The 14,310-nt window shown below is 43.9% G+C and overlaps 1 protein-coding gene across 4 annotated transcripts in view; it reads left to right on the top strand.

Annotated features, from left to right (window-relative positions):
- Positions 1-14,310, top strand: part of LOC139270369 (lysine-specific demethylase 4C-like) — a 632,979-nt gene that overhangs the window by 27,005 nt on the left and 591,664 nt on the right. The gene's annotated exons all lie outside the window — the stretch shown is intronic.

The raw sequence follows: 14,310 nt of genomic DNA, 5'->3' as shown, positions 1-14,310 counted from the left end.
CCGTTTTAAATGGGCGACCCCTTCTTCTGAAATAATGCCCCCTAATTCCAGATTCCCCCAGAAGGGGAAGCATCCTCTTTGCATTTACCCTGTCAAGCCCCTTCAGAATCTTGGGCCCAAGTTTCCACACGCGCCTAGAACGGCGCAGTCCCGACCTGGGCGCCCGTTTTTCGCGCCACAAAGTGCGCCTAAAAAAATTATTGGGATGTTTTTAGTGTCTTCGATTGTGAAGATCGATACAAAATATTTGTTCAAAATCTCTGCCATTTCCCTGTTTCCCATTATTAATTCCCCAGTCGCACCCTCTAAGGGACCAACGTTTACTTTAGCTACTCTCTTCCTTTTTATATATCTGTCGAAGCTGTCATAGTTTTTATATTTCTTGCCAATTTACTCTCATAAACTATCTTCTCTCATTAGTTTTTTTTAGTCGTCCTTTGCTGGTTTCTAAAAATGTCATAATTCTCTGGCCTTCCAGTATTCTTCGCAACATTGTATGCCTTTGTTTTCAATTTGATACCTCTTTTACTTCCTTAGTTCATCCTTCCCTTAGAGTCTTTGGGCTAGACTTTCCACTTTCAGGCTAAGGCCGAAAAAAAAGGGCCTTGTTCCAGCGATGCGGGACCTATCGCCCGTGCTGATGGCCAGCTCAAGGCCCTTTTTTTTTCGATTTTCCACTCTGCCTTAGCCCAGCGATGTCAAATGGGCGATGTCATTTCTCGGCGATCTCCTGATCGCCCAAAGAAAACGGAAGTGAATGGGAAAAAAAAAGCTTCCCCAGCAATGCATTGCTGCGCATGTGCAGGTTTTTTTTCAGGTTGATGCTTCTTCCCGCGTTTTGAGAGGTCAAGGGTCTTCACACATGTTCAGAAGCTCTGGGTGGGTTTGAGAGAGAGAGAGAGAGAGAGAGAGAGAGAGGAGAAAGGAAGCAGGTCAGAAAGTCTTATCCAAATTACAGATAAATTTAAAGAATGGAGGGAGGTGCAGGAAAGAGAAGGGCCAAACCCTTTAGCGAAGAGGCAAATGAGGCCCCCGTAAATGCTGTTGGCTCCAGGTGGGAGGATCTGACAGTGGGTGGGCAGGGGAAACCTCCACCCTGTGCATATCGAAGGAATTGGTCCGAAATAGCCGATGTAGTCACATCGGCCTCCAATGAAACGCGCAGACCGGACCAGTGCGCAAATGGTGCAACAGCCTACTGGCAGCTGCGAGAGTAGTTGAAATTTATATTTATGTATTATTTAATGATCTAAATAGTAACTAGATTCTGCAATGTAATAACATTTAAACATGGGTTACATTTAAACATAACTAAATTTTACACAACCCAGCATAAAGTTAAATGTTCACTTGTTATCATTACTTAACTGTTCCCTTTCCATTCTTTCTGAAATGGTCACTTGTTGGCATGACTGCAATGGTCACTTGTTGTCATCACTGAAATGGTCACTTGTCATCACTGAGATGGTCACTTGTTGTCATGACTGAAATGGTCACTTGTTATCATCACTGTAATGGTCACTTGTTATCATGACTGTAATGGTCACTTGTCATCACTGAAATGGTCACTTGTTGTTATGACTGCAATGGTCACTTGTTATCATCACTGTAATGGTCACTTGTTATCATCACTGTAATGGTCACTTGTTATCATGACTGTAATGGTCACTTGTCATCACTGAAATGGTCACTTGTTATCATGACTGTAATGGTCACTTGTCATCACTGAAATGGTCACTTGTTGGCATGACCGAAATGGTCACTTGTTGGCATGACTGAAATGGTCACTTGTTGTTATGACTGTAATGGTCACTTGTTGTTATGACTGAAATGGTCACTTGTTGTCATCACTGAAATGGTCACTTGTTGGCATGACCGCAATGGTCACTTGTTGGCATGACTGAAATGGTCACTTGTTGGCATGACTGAAATGGTCACTTGTCATCACTTAGATGGTCACTTGTTGTCATGACTTAGATGGTCACTTGTTGTCATGACTGAAATGGTCACTTGTTGTTATGACTGAAATGGTCAATTGTTAACGTGACTGAAATGGTCACATGTTATCATTACTTCAATGGCCACTTGTTCTGTAAAATATTCATTTTTTCGTCTTGTAACGTTTTGGGGATTTTGAGAGAAGGGTGGGTTGGTACGGGGGGTGGAGGGTTGGAGGGAGGGTGTTATTCATTAGTTCTTTGTTAATAAAAAAAAAAATGTCTACAACTTTTGAACCTTCTCTCTTACTTACATAAGTTTTACAACGTCCAGTTCTTCATGCAGATTTGTTTGTTTATTCTGTTTCCCCACAGAATATCATTAAATAACTTCACTGTGTAAAAGCTATTTAATAAATAATTCCAATATATGCATAAATAAGATGGTGATAGCTATTTATATTCCCTGTCCCAAATTTCTGAGTACAATTTGCATCAATTTTAAAATTACTCTCTAAATAACTCAGAACAATTCTCCACCCTTCCTCAGAGGCTAAAAATGGCGTCCTTAGTGCCCATTTCCCTCTCTAAGGCCCTGAAAAAGCAACTATTTTTGAGCACTCTTTTGGGCCTTGCATCGGCTCAGCGAAGTGCATGCTAAGTGCTGAAACTTGGGATGGGCCTTGAGTGGGCGATCATTTGGGCGATCATCTCAGCGATCAAAGTGGAAACTTGGGGGCCTCTTTTTCCGGCGATATTTTGGGCCTAATTTTCACTTTTTGCTCAAAATAGGTGATAGAGGTCCATTTTGGGCCATAGATGGGCCTTAGATGGACGATGTGAAGTGGAAAGTCTAGCCCTTTCTTTCTCACTGGAATATATCTTTGCTGAGAGTTATGAAATATCTCCTTAAATGTTTGCCACTGCTCATCTACCGTCTTACTCTTTAATCTATTTTCCCAGTCCACGTCAGCCAACTCTGCCTTCATACCTTTGTAATTGCCTTTATTTAATTTCAGGACACTAGTTTGAGACCCAACTTTCTCACCCTCAAACTGAATTTGAAATTCTACTATGCTATGATCACTCTTCCTAAGAGGATCCTTTACTATGAGATCATTAATTAATCCTGTGTCATTACACATTACCAGATCTAAAATAGTCTGCTCCATGGTTGGTTCCACAACGTATTGTTCTAAGAAACCACCCCGAATACACTCACCCGAATAAACTCATCCTCAAGGCTACCTTTGCCAGTTTGATTGTCCAATCAATATAAAGATTAAAATCACCCATGATTATTGCCATACTTTTCTTACAAGTCTCCATTATTTCTTGATTTATACTCTGTCCTACAATTTAGCTACTGTGAGGGGTCTATCGACTACTTCCACCACTTATTTCCCTTATTATTTCTTAACTCCAACCAAACTGATACCACATCTTGATCTTCTGAGCCAATATCTTTTCTCACTACTGCACTGATCTCATCCTCTATTAACCGAGGCACCCCACCTCCTTTTCCTTTCTGCCTATCCTTCCGAAATGTCAAATACCCCTGAATATTCAGTTCCCAGCCTTGGTCACCTTGCAACCGCATCTCTGTAATGGGTATCAGATCATACCCATTTATTTCTATTTGTGTCGTCAATTCATCTATCATGTTATGAATGCTGCGTGCATTCAGATAAAGAGTATTTTAATTTTGTCTTTTTACCATTTTTCCCTACTTTAACCCCACTTTTTGATATACTCTTATGTTTATACGCTCTGTCCCTCCCTGTCACACTCTGGTTATCATTACCTTTATCGCTACCCTGCACTATTGCCTTCTCCTATCTTTTTGACTTTTAAAATTTCTACTCACCTGCACTCTTCCTCCACTCTCTTTCTCCCCCGCCCCACCACTATTTAGTTTAAAGCCCTATCTACAGCCCTAGTTATTCAATTCACCTGGACACTGGTCCCAGCCTGGTTCAAATGAACCCCGTCCCAGTGGAACAGCTCCCTCTTATCCCCGTACTGGTGCCAGTGCCCCAAGAATCAAAACCCATTTCTCCAACACCAACCTTTGAGCCACGCGTTTATCTCTTTGATCTTATTTACCCAATGCAAATTTGCTCGTGGCTCAGGTAGTAATCCAGAGATTATTACCTTTGTGGTTCTGCTTTTTAATTAAGCCCGTAGCTGCTCCTACTTCCTTAGAAAAACCTCTTTTTGTCCTACCTATGTCATTGGTACCTACATGGATCACGACAACTGCATCTTTCCCCTCTCATTCCAAGTTCCTCTCCAACTCAGAGGCGATGTCCTTTAGCCTGGCACCGGCTGTAATGTGTTGTTGGCCCTTCTCTTCAAAACCTGTGAAAGATGCAAGGAATGAATTCAAGTGATATTGACACTAATTTGTCCTCGTCATCAGTATTTTGGAAGAGAATTTCCAAGGAAATGGGAGAACATACCAATAACCTTTTCTACCTTCAGCCAGCAGTATAAATGAGTGTTAAATTTTTATAAGCACTCCTAGATAACTGCCCATCAACACATTTAATTTCAAGTTCAAACAGAAGGATTTGGCCACTTTCTAGATGGCTGGTAGCTTGTCTACTCCCACTCTCTCTGGCTCGGTAGGTTTACAGATTGTATAGTTTAGCATAGAGGCCCCAGGTATGGTCCCTAGTTGGTACTAGCCTTATGTGGCTCGGTGTCAAATGTTTTTATCTCTTAATACTCCCGTGAAGTGGCTTGGAACGTTTCACTAGGTTAAAGGCGCTATATAAATACAAGTTATTGTTCCTGATCACAGCTGGGGTAGTAGTAGTGGCACTACAATTGACTCATTGACTCAATGCCTCAGGATTAGGAGGACCTAAATTAACCAGGGTTCCCGCGCCTGTTTGTTATTCAGCAATCCCCTGCTGCAAGTCAGGGTTCAGCTGTTCTACCCACTACAATTGAATAGCTTGCCATACTTCATGTTCATGTTTGCATGTGAATAATGGCCCCATGGGTGAAGTATAGGTACGTGCTTGTAGATCTGCACCCCAGGAAAAAGTCAACACCACCTGAAACGTGAGGGGAGAAATAGGCACGAAAAGAGGAAAAGTTTTAAAAAAAAGAGTAACCAGGCCACTCCTTCATTGTAGACTTCTATCACCCAGAAATATACAGAAAACATCGAGAGTCAGTCTCATAGGCTGGGGCTTGTGGTATTTTGTTATTTTTTGATGTTTGCATTCTGAATAAATTGTGTCAAACTCTTAACTAAGTAGGTTAAACACTTGAACTGGGACAGGGTGCATCTGGTGGATGGGTGTGTGTGTAAGGGTGGGGGGGTGCGGTGGGGGGAAGTAAGTGGAGTAACATTAATTTTAATCTGTTGGATTCGCCCTGACCCGGTAGAGCAGATCCAAGTAGGTAGCTTTTAAAATTTGAGGGGGTAGGGAAGATAATAAATTCTCTACACCCTGCAATAGAAAAATGTCTAATAACTAGCTATTTTCATTATTTGATTCTCCATTTTAAAAGGGCAGCTCTCAACCTCTCATTTGTATGGTCTGGAATTCAGCTTAGTCGTCATCTCCTTCTTGGCCAGTCCCTCGGAGTTGAGGGTGACTTGCTTCCACACGAAAAATGAGTCCTCAGGTGACTGAAGAGTCCAATGCAGGACCTACAGTCTCTGTCACAGATGGGGCAGACGGTGGTTGGGGGAACGGGAGGTTGGGGTGCCTGGGTTGCCGCGCGCTCGTTCCATTGTTGACGCATGGCTTCAGCTTGCTTTCGGTGAAGAGACTTGGTGTTCAGTGCCTTACGGATGTTTTTCCTCCACTTTGGGATTCCCAGGTGTCGGTGGGGATGTTGCACTTTTTCAAGGAGGCTTCGAGGGTGTCCTTGAAGTGTTTCTTCTGCCCACCTGGGCCTCGCTTGCTGTGTCGGAGCTCTGAGTAGAGTGCTTGTTTTGGGAGTCTCGTGTCAGGCATGCGGACGATGTGGTCCATCCAGTGGAGCTGATCGAGCGTGGTCAATGCTTTGATGCTGGGGATGTTGGCCTGAGCGAGAGCACTGACGTTGGTGCGCCTATCCTGCCAATGGATTTGCAGGATCTTGCGGAGGCAACGTTGGTGGTGCTTCTCCAGTGTTTTGAGGTGCCTGCTGTACATAGTCCATGTCTCTGAACCATATAGGAAGGCGGGTATAGAAAATAGGTGGAGGAGTAGGCCATTCAGCCCTTCGAGCCTGCACCACCATTCGATAAGATCATGGCTGATCATTCCCTCAGTACCTCTTTCCTGCTTTCTCTCCATACCCCTTGATCCCCTTAGCCGTAAGGGCCATATCTAACTCCCTCTTGAATATATCCAATGAACTGGCATCAACAACACTGCGGCAGAAAATTCCACTGGTTAACTTCTTCTCTGAGTGAAGAACTTTCTCCTCATCTCAGTCCTAAACTCCCCTTATCCTAATACTGTGTGCCCTGGCTCTGGACTTCCCCAACATCGGGAACAATCTACCCGCATCTAACCTGTCCCGTTCTGTCGGAATCTTGTATGTTTCTATGGGATCCCCTCTCATCCTTCTAAACTCTAATGTATAAAGACCCAGTTAATCCAATCTCTCCTCATATGTCAGTCCAGCTATCCCAGGAATCAGTCTGGTGAACCTTCGCTGCACTCCCTCAATAGCAAGAACGTTCTTCCTCAGATTAGGAGACCAAAACTGAACACAATATTCCAGGTGAGGCCTCACCAAGGCCCTGTACAACTGCAGTAAGACCTCCCTGCTCCTATACTCAAATCCCCTAGCTATCACTACTACTCTGTAGACCATGAGCTTGGTGCCGGATTTGATGGCCTGGTCTTCAAACACACTCTTCCTCAGGTGACCTAAGGCTGCACTGACACACTGAAGGTGGTGTTGGACCTCGTCGTCGATGTCTGCCCTTGTATACAGTAGGCTCCCGAGGTATGGAAAATAGTCCGCGCTGTCCAAGACCTCGTCGTGGATTTTGATAATCTGGGGGCAGGTTGTTGGAGGACCTTTTTCTTACGGATGTTTAGTGTAAGGCCCATGCTCTCGTACGCCTTGGTGAAGGTGTTGACGATGGCTTGGAGTTCGGCCTCCATGTGCACGCAAACGCAAGCGTCAATTGCGTACTGTTATTCGACGACGGTGAATGGGATGACCTTGGATCTGGTCTGGAGCCAGCAGAGGTTGAACAGATTCCCGTTAGTTCTGGAATTTAGCTCCACTCCAGCGGGGAGCTTGCTGAGGGTGAGATGGAGCATTGCAGCAAGGAAGATCGAGAAGTTGGTGCGAGGCATCAAGAGCAGATGGAATCCCTGCCAAAGCACTAAAACATGGCGCAGAAGCACTACTGGCGCGGATTCATGACCTTATCTCTCTCATCTGGAAGGAGGAGCTCATGCCAGGAAATCTCAGGGACGCTGTCATCGTGACCATCTTCAAGAAAGGTGTTTAGTCTGACTGCGGGAATTATAGAGGAGTCTCCCTGCTGTCGACCACAGGGAAAGTCATAGCAAGAATCCTCCTCAGTCGCTTTCTCCCTGTGGCTGAAGAGTTCCTCCCAGAGTCACAATGCGGATTCCACCCACTAAGGGGCACAGCAGACATGATCTTCACCACGTGGCAGATACAAGAGAAATGCAGGGAACAGCACCAACTCTTGTACACGGCCTTCTTTGACCTCACAAAAGCCTTCGACACTGTCAACTGTGCGGGATTATGGAGCGTCCTCCTCAGATTCGACTGCCCTCAAAAGTTTGTCACTATTCTCCGCCTGCTCCATGATGACGTGATCCTGACCCATGGATCCACCACAGACTCGTTCCACGTTCGGACAGGGGTCAAGCAAGGCTGTGTCATCGCACCAATTCAGCTTTGTGTTGGAGTATTAATTGGTTCCTCAAATTGGTACTTCATTGGCTGTAAAGCGCTTTGAGACGTCCAAGTCTTTCTTTCAAAGTGGAATGATGCAATTTCTTCTACTCTGGCCTCCCCCCCCAGTCTCTCCCTGTTGGGAGCAGCTCAGATTGAGAACAGTGTCCTCCCTAAGGGTGGACCAAAAATTGGATGACTGTGGCTTTACCTTGAATGTTAATGCCAGCCTCCCGATCAAACTGTGTTATCATCTATATTTAATGAATACAGTCTGATCTGGATTAATGAAATAGGGAGGGAATAATTGCAGTTTCTCCAGAATTTTATCCAAAATTGAAATTCAATGGTGAGCACATTTGAGAGGTTTTGTACCCTTTTTATAAATAATACTGTATCACAAAGTTGCCAGATGTGGTTGTGTGATCACACTGGAAATAAAAGGGGGTCGGGGGGGAAACATTGTGGAAATTGTCCAGTAGCCACCAAGTCCTTTGCAACTCCAATGTCATTTGAGTAAGGGTTAGGCTATTAATGTCGGCATTCAAAGATGTTTTATTATCCGGTGTTTGGTTGAAATTTTTTGTAATGGGGGACAAATTTATCATTAAGGTTTTACTGACCCATCTTTAATGAAGCATTAAGTGAGTCACCTACTCGAACGCAAGCAAAATATTGCGAATGCTGGAAATCTGAAAGAAACAAAGACTTGCATTTATATAGTGCCGTTCACAACCACCGGACGTTCCAAAGCGCTTTACAGCCAATTAAGTACTTTTGAAGTGTAGTCACTGTTGTGATATAGTAAACGTGGCTCCCACAAGCAGCAAAGTGATAATGGCCAGATAATCTGTTTTAATGATGTTGGTTGAGGGATAAATATTGGCCCAGGTTCCCGGGGATAACTCCCTTGCTCTTTTCGGAATAGTGCCATAGGATTCTTTATGCCCACCTGAGAGAGCAGTTTAACGTCTCATCCGAAAGACGGCACCTCCGACAGTGCAGCACTCACTCAGCACTGCAGCCTAGATATATGTGCTCAAGTCTCCAGAGTGGGACTTGAACCAACAACCTTCTGACCAACTAAGCCACAGCTGACTCATAAATAAAAATAAAACGAATCTCTTGCTGTTGGTGGAAATGGACAAAACAATAACAATATAGCGCTTTTAACAGAGAAACATTCCAAAGCGCTTCAGAGGTGGAAGCAAAAATAATGTAAAAACATACTGGATTGTCCATGACCTAGGTGTTAAAACATTATACTAATGAGTGTGGAGGGATCTATTTCTATCTGCCATGTAAGTAAATTAGGCACAAAGTCAGAAATTGTAATTGACTCAATCTTGCATGCCAATATTGTAGTATATTCTGTGCTGTGACAAAAAGAAATGAAGAATACAACTTGAATGTCAGGTGTTTGGCGTGATAAAGGTTAAGATGTATGCTTGAAATAAAGTATGCTGCATGAATAGGGCTGAGCCATTGTGCCATCCAACCTGGGTTGCAATATGGAATTAAAATCCTGTCCTGCGCTTGCACATTTCTATATCGAGAAAGCAGTAAACAGTAGGTTATCTGACGATTAAAAACAACATAAGTATATCCTATATTTAAGCATGTAAAATAAGCTTTATAATCAGGGTAAAACTTTTTGTAATGCATTGTGCAGAGGGCACTTGACAATTACTTCAGAAAGAAACACAATAAGTGAGTTGCATTTGGAATAGTCACTCTTGGATCAGTTGGTTTCTAATCGCAAACTGATCGGGTCAGATTGGAATACAATTCTATCCAGATTTGCTCCCTGACAGGATAGCTGAGATGAATACGTGGCTTGAGCAATGGTGCAGCAGGGAAGGATTCAAATTCCTGGGGCATTGGAACCGGTTCTGGGGGAGGTGGGACCAGTACAATCCGGACGGTCTGCACCTGGGCAGAATCGGAACCAATGTCCTCGGGAGTGTTTGCTAGTGCTATTGGGGAGGAGTTAAACTAATATGGCAGGGGGATGGGAACCAATGCTGGGAGATAGAGGGAAACAAAAAGGAGGCAAAAGCAAAAGACAGAAAGGAGATGAGGAAAAGTGGAGGGCAGAGAAACCCAAGGCAAAGAACAAAAAGGGCCATTGTACAGCAAAATTCTAAAAGGACAGAGGGTGTTAAAAAAACAAGCCTAAAGGCTTTGTGTCTTAATGCAAGGAGTATCCGTAATAAGGTGGATGAATTAACTGTGCAAATAGATGTTAACAAATATGATGTGATTGGGATTACGGAGACGTGGCTCCAGGATGATCAGGGCTGGGAACTCAACATCCAGGGGTATTCAACATTCAGGAAGGATAGAATAAAAGGAAAAGGAGGTGGGGTAGCATTGCTGGTTAAGGAGGAGATTAAGGAAATAGTTAGGAAGGACATTAGCTTGGATAATGTGGAATCTATATGGGTAGAGCTGCAGAACACCAAAGGGCAAAAAACGTTAGTGGGAGTTGTGTACAGACCTCCAAACAGTAGTAGTGATGTTCGGGAGGGCATCAAACAGGAAATTAGGGGTGCATGCAATAAAGGTGCAGCAGTTATAATGGGTGACTTTAATATGCACATAGATTGGGCTAACCAAACTGGAAGCAATACGGTGGAGGAGGATTTCCTGGAGTGCACAAGGGATGGTTTTCTAGACCAATATGTCGAGGAACCAACTAGGGGGGAGGCCATCTTAGACTGGGTGTTATGTAATGAGAGAGGATTAATTAGCAATCTCGTTGTGCGAGGCCCCTTGGGGAAGAGTGACCATAATATGGTGGAATTCTGCATTGGGATGGAGAATGAAACAGTTAATTCAGAGACCATGGTCCAGAACTTAAAGAAGGCTAACTTTGAAGGTATGAGGCGTGAATTGGCTGGGATGGATTGGCGAATAATACTTAAGGGGTTGACTGTGGATGGGCAATGGCAGACATTTAGAGACCGCATGGATGAACTACAGCAATTGTACATTCCTGTCTGGCATAAAAATAAAAAAGGGAAGGTGGCTCAACCGTGGCTATCAAGGGAAATCAGGGATAGTATTAAAGCCAAGGAAGTGGCATACAAATTGGCCAGAAATAGCAGCGAACCTGGGGACTGGGAGAAATTTAGAACTCAGCAGAGGAGGACAAAGGGTTTGATTAGGGCAGGGAAAATGGAGTATGAGAAGAAGCTTGCAGGGAACATTAAGACGGATTGCAAAAGTTTCTATAGATATGTAAAGAGAAAAAGGTTAGTAAAGACAAAATGTAGGTCCCCTGCAGTCAGAATCAGGGGAAGTCATAACGGGGAACAAAGAAATGGCGGACCAATTGAACAAGTACTTTGGTTCGGTATTCACGAAGGAGGACACGAACAACCTTCCGGTTATAAAAGGGGTCGGGGGGTCTAGTAAGGAGGAGGAACTGAGGGAAATCCTTATTAGCCGGGGAATTGATGGGATTGAAGGCCGATAAATCCCCAGGGCCTGATGGACTGCATCCCAGAGTACTTAAGGAGGTGGCCTTGGAAATAGTGGATGTATTGAGAATCATTTTCCAACATTCCATTGACTCTGGATTAGTTCCTATAGAGTGGAGGGTAGCCAATGTAACCCCACTTTTTAAAAAAGGAGGGAGAGAGAAAACAGGGAATTATAGACCGGTCAACCTGACATCGGTAGTGGGTAAAATGATGGAATCAATTATTAAGGATGTCATAGCAGTGCATTTGGAAAGAGGTGACATGATAGGTCCAAGTCAGCATGGATTTGTGAAAGGGAAATCATGCTTGACAAATCTTCTGGAATTTTTTGAGGATGTTTCCAGTAGAGTGGACAAGGGAGAACCAGTTGATGTGGTATATTTGGACTTTCAGAAGGCGTTCGACAAGGTCCCACACAAGAGATTGATGTGCAAAGTTAGAGCACATGGGATTGGGGGTAGTGTGCTGACATGGATTGAGAACTGGTTGTCAGACAGGAAGCAAAGAAAAGAGTAGGAGTAAATGGGTACTTTTCAGAATGGCAGGCAGTGACTAGTGGGGTACCGCAAGGTTCTGTGCTGGGGCCCCAGCTGTTTACACTGTACATTAATGATTTAGATGAGGGGATTAAATGTAGTATCTCCAAATTTGCGGATGACACTAAGTTGGGTGGCAGTGTGAGCTGCGAGGAGGATGCTGTGAGGCTGCAGAGCGACTTGGATAGGTTAGGTGAGTGGGCAAATGCATGGCAGATGAAGTATAATGTGGATAAATGTGAGGTTATCCACTTTGGTGGTAAAAACAGAGAGACAGACTATTATCTGAATGGTGACAGATTAGGAAAAGGGGAGGTGCAAAGAGACCTGGGTGTCATGGTACATCAGTCATTGAAGGTTGGCATGCAGGTGCAGCAGGCGGTTAAGAAAGCAAATGGCATGTTGGCCTTCATAGCGAGGGGATTTGAGTACAGGGGCAGGGAGGTGTTGCTACAGCTGTACAGGGCGTTGGTGAGGCCACACCTGGAGTATTGTGTACAGTTTTGGTCTCCTAACCTGAGGAAGGACATTCTTGCTATTGAGGGAGTGCAGCGAAGGTTCACCAGACTGATTCCCGGGATGGCGGGACTGACCTATCAAGAAAGACTGGATCAACTGGGCTTGTATTCACTGGAGTTCAGAAGAATGAGAGGGGACCTCATAGAAACATTTAAAATTCTGACGGGGTTAGACAGGTTAGATGCAGGAAGAATGTTCCCAATGTTGGGGAAGTCCAGAACCAGAGGTCACAGTCTAAGGATAAGGGGTAAGCCATTTAGGACTGAGATGAGGAGAAACTTCTTCACCCAGAGAGTGGTGAACCTGTGGAATTCTCTACCACAGAAAGTTGTTGAGGCCAATTCACTGAATATATTCAAAAAGGAGTTAGATGAGGTCCTTACTACTAGGGGGATCAAGGGGTATGGCGAGAAAGCAGGAATGGGGTACTGAAGTTGAATGTTCAGCCATGAACTCATTGAATGGCGGTGCAGGCTAGAAGGGCCGAATGGCCTACTCCTGCACCTATTTTCTATGTTTTCTGACCAATGGTTCCATTATGCCACTGTCGCAAAAGGAAACCGGGTAAGATTTACACATACTCTTTTGGTTTGTAAAGTGGACTTAATTACATTTTAAATGGCTGGTTATATTTTTTTCTTCCGAAATAATGTTGGTAAAAGGAATGATTGAGAAATGATTAGAATATCCAATAAAAATGGCAACGGTTTAAACATCAGCTAAATCCTTCCCTTCTCTGTCTGTCTGTCTGTCTGTCTGTCTGTCTCTCTCTTTCTCTCTCACTCCCTGTCCTCCAAATTCTGTTTGTAAAATGTTTAAAATTTAAAATACTCCTGGTCTCTGTACATGGTATCAGGCACTGGTTAAAATGAAATTTGTTAGGTGTTACTCAGCCCCACTTCCCCATGTCTTTTCTAACCTTTGACCCAGCCTTTGGTAACATTATTTTCCCACATTTACTAAATATCCAGCATTTATAATGATCAGTAGTTCTTGCATTGATCTCTACACACGGTTACTTTATTTGACATTAATTTTTTTTTAATTCTTTGGTGCTTTGCAGTCCTGGTCTTTACTTTTTGTTGCAAATGTGTATGTGTTGCATTAAAAGGTTTTTCTGACGCTTAAACAAGAACATTGATTACAGTCAAGAAACATAACCATGGTTGCATTAATAAGTTCAAAATCTATTCAAAAATCATGCATTTAATGTAGAAAAATGCCGCAAGGTACTTCATGGAGATGTAAGGGAAGAAATGGCTGCTAAGCCAAAGAGATATTGGGTGACCAAAACCTTGTTCAACGAGGTGGATTTTAAGAAGGAGACGGAGGTGGAGAGCTTGGGATGGAAGGGTTTAGGGAAGGAATTCCAGAGTGTGGGGACTACATGGCTGAAGGCATGGTCGCCAATGGTGGGATGAAGTGAGGGGAGGATGCTCAAAGGTGGTGGTGGGGCATCAGAGGAGGAATTTAGTGCTGTATCAGGTTACAGAGGTGCAGGGAGGGGGCAAGGCCATGGAGGGATTTAAACAGAAGGATGACAATTTTAAATTTGTGACATAGAAACAGAAAAATAGGTGCAAGAGTAGGCCATTCGTCCCTTCGAGCCTGCACCACCATTCATTAAGATCATGGCTGATCATTCACCTCAGTACCGCTTTCCTGCTTTCTCTCCATACCGCTTGATCCCTTTAGCCGTGAGGGCCATATCCAATTCCCTCTTGAATATATCTAACGAACTGGCATCAACAACGCTGCAGAAGAGAATTCCACAGGTTAACAACTCTCTGAGTGAAGAAGTTTCTCCTCATCTCAGTCCTGAATGGCTTACCCCTTACCCCTTATCCTTAGACTGTGACCCCTGGTTCTGGACTCCCCCAACATCGGAAACATTCTTCCTGCATCTAACCTGTCCAGTCCCGTCAGAATTGT

This window comes from Pristiophorus japonicus, chromosome 1, assembly GCF_044704955.1.
Source record: "Pristiophorus japonicus isolate sPriJap1 chromosome 1, sPriJap1.hap1, whole genome shotgun sequence".
NCBI lineage: Eukaryota > Metazoa > Chordata > Chondrichthyes > Pristiophoridae > Pristiophorus > Pristiophorus japonicus.
The sequence above is the reverse complement of the archived record's forward strand: the minus strand, read 5'-3'. Positions and strand labels throughout refer to the sequence as shown.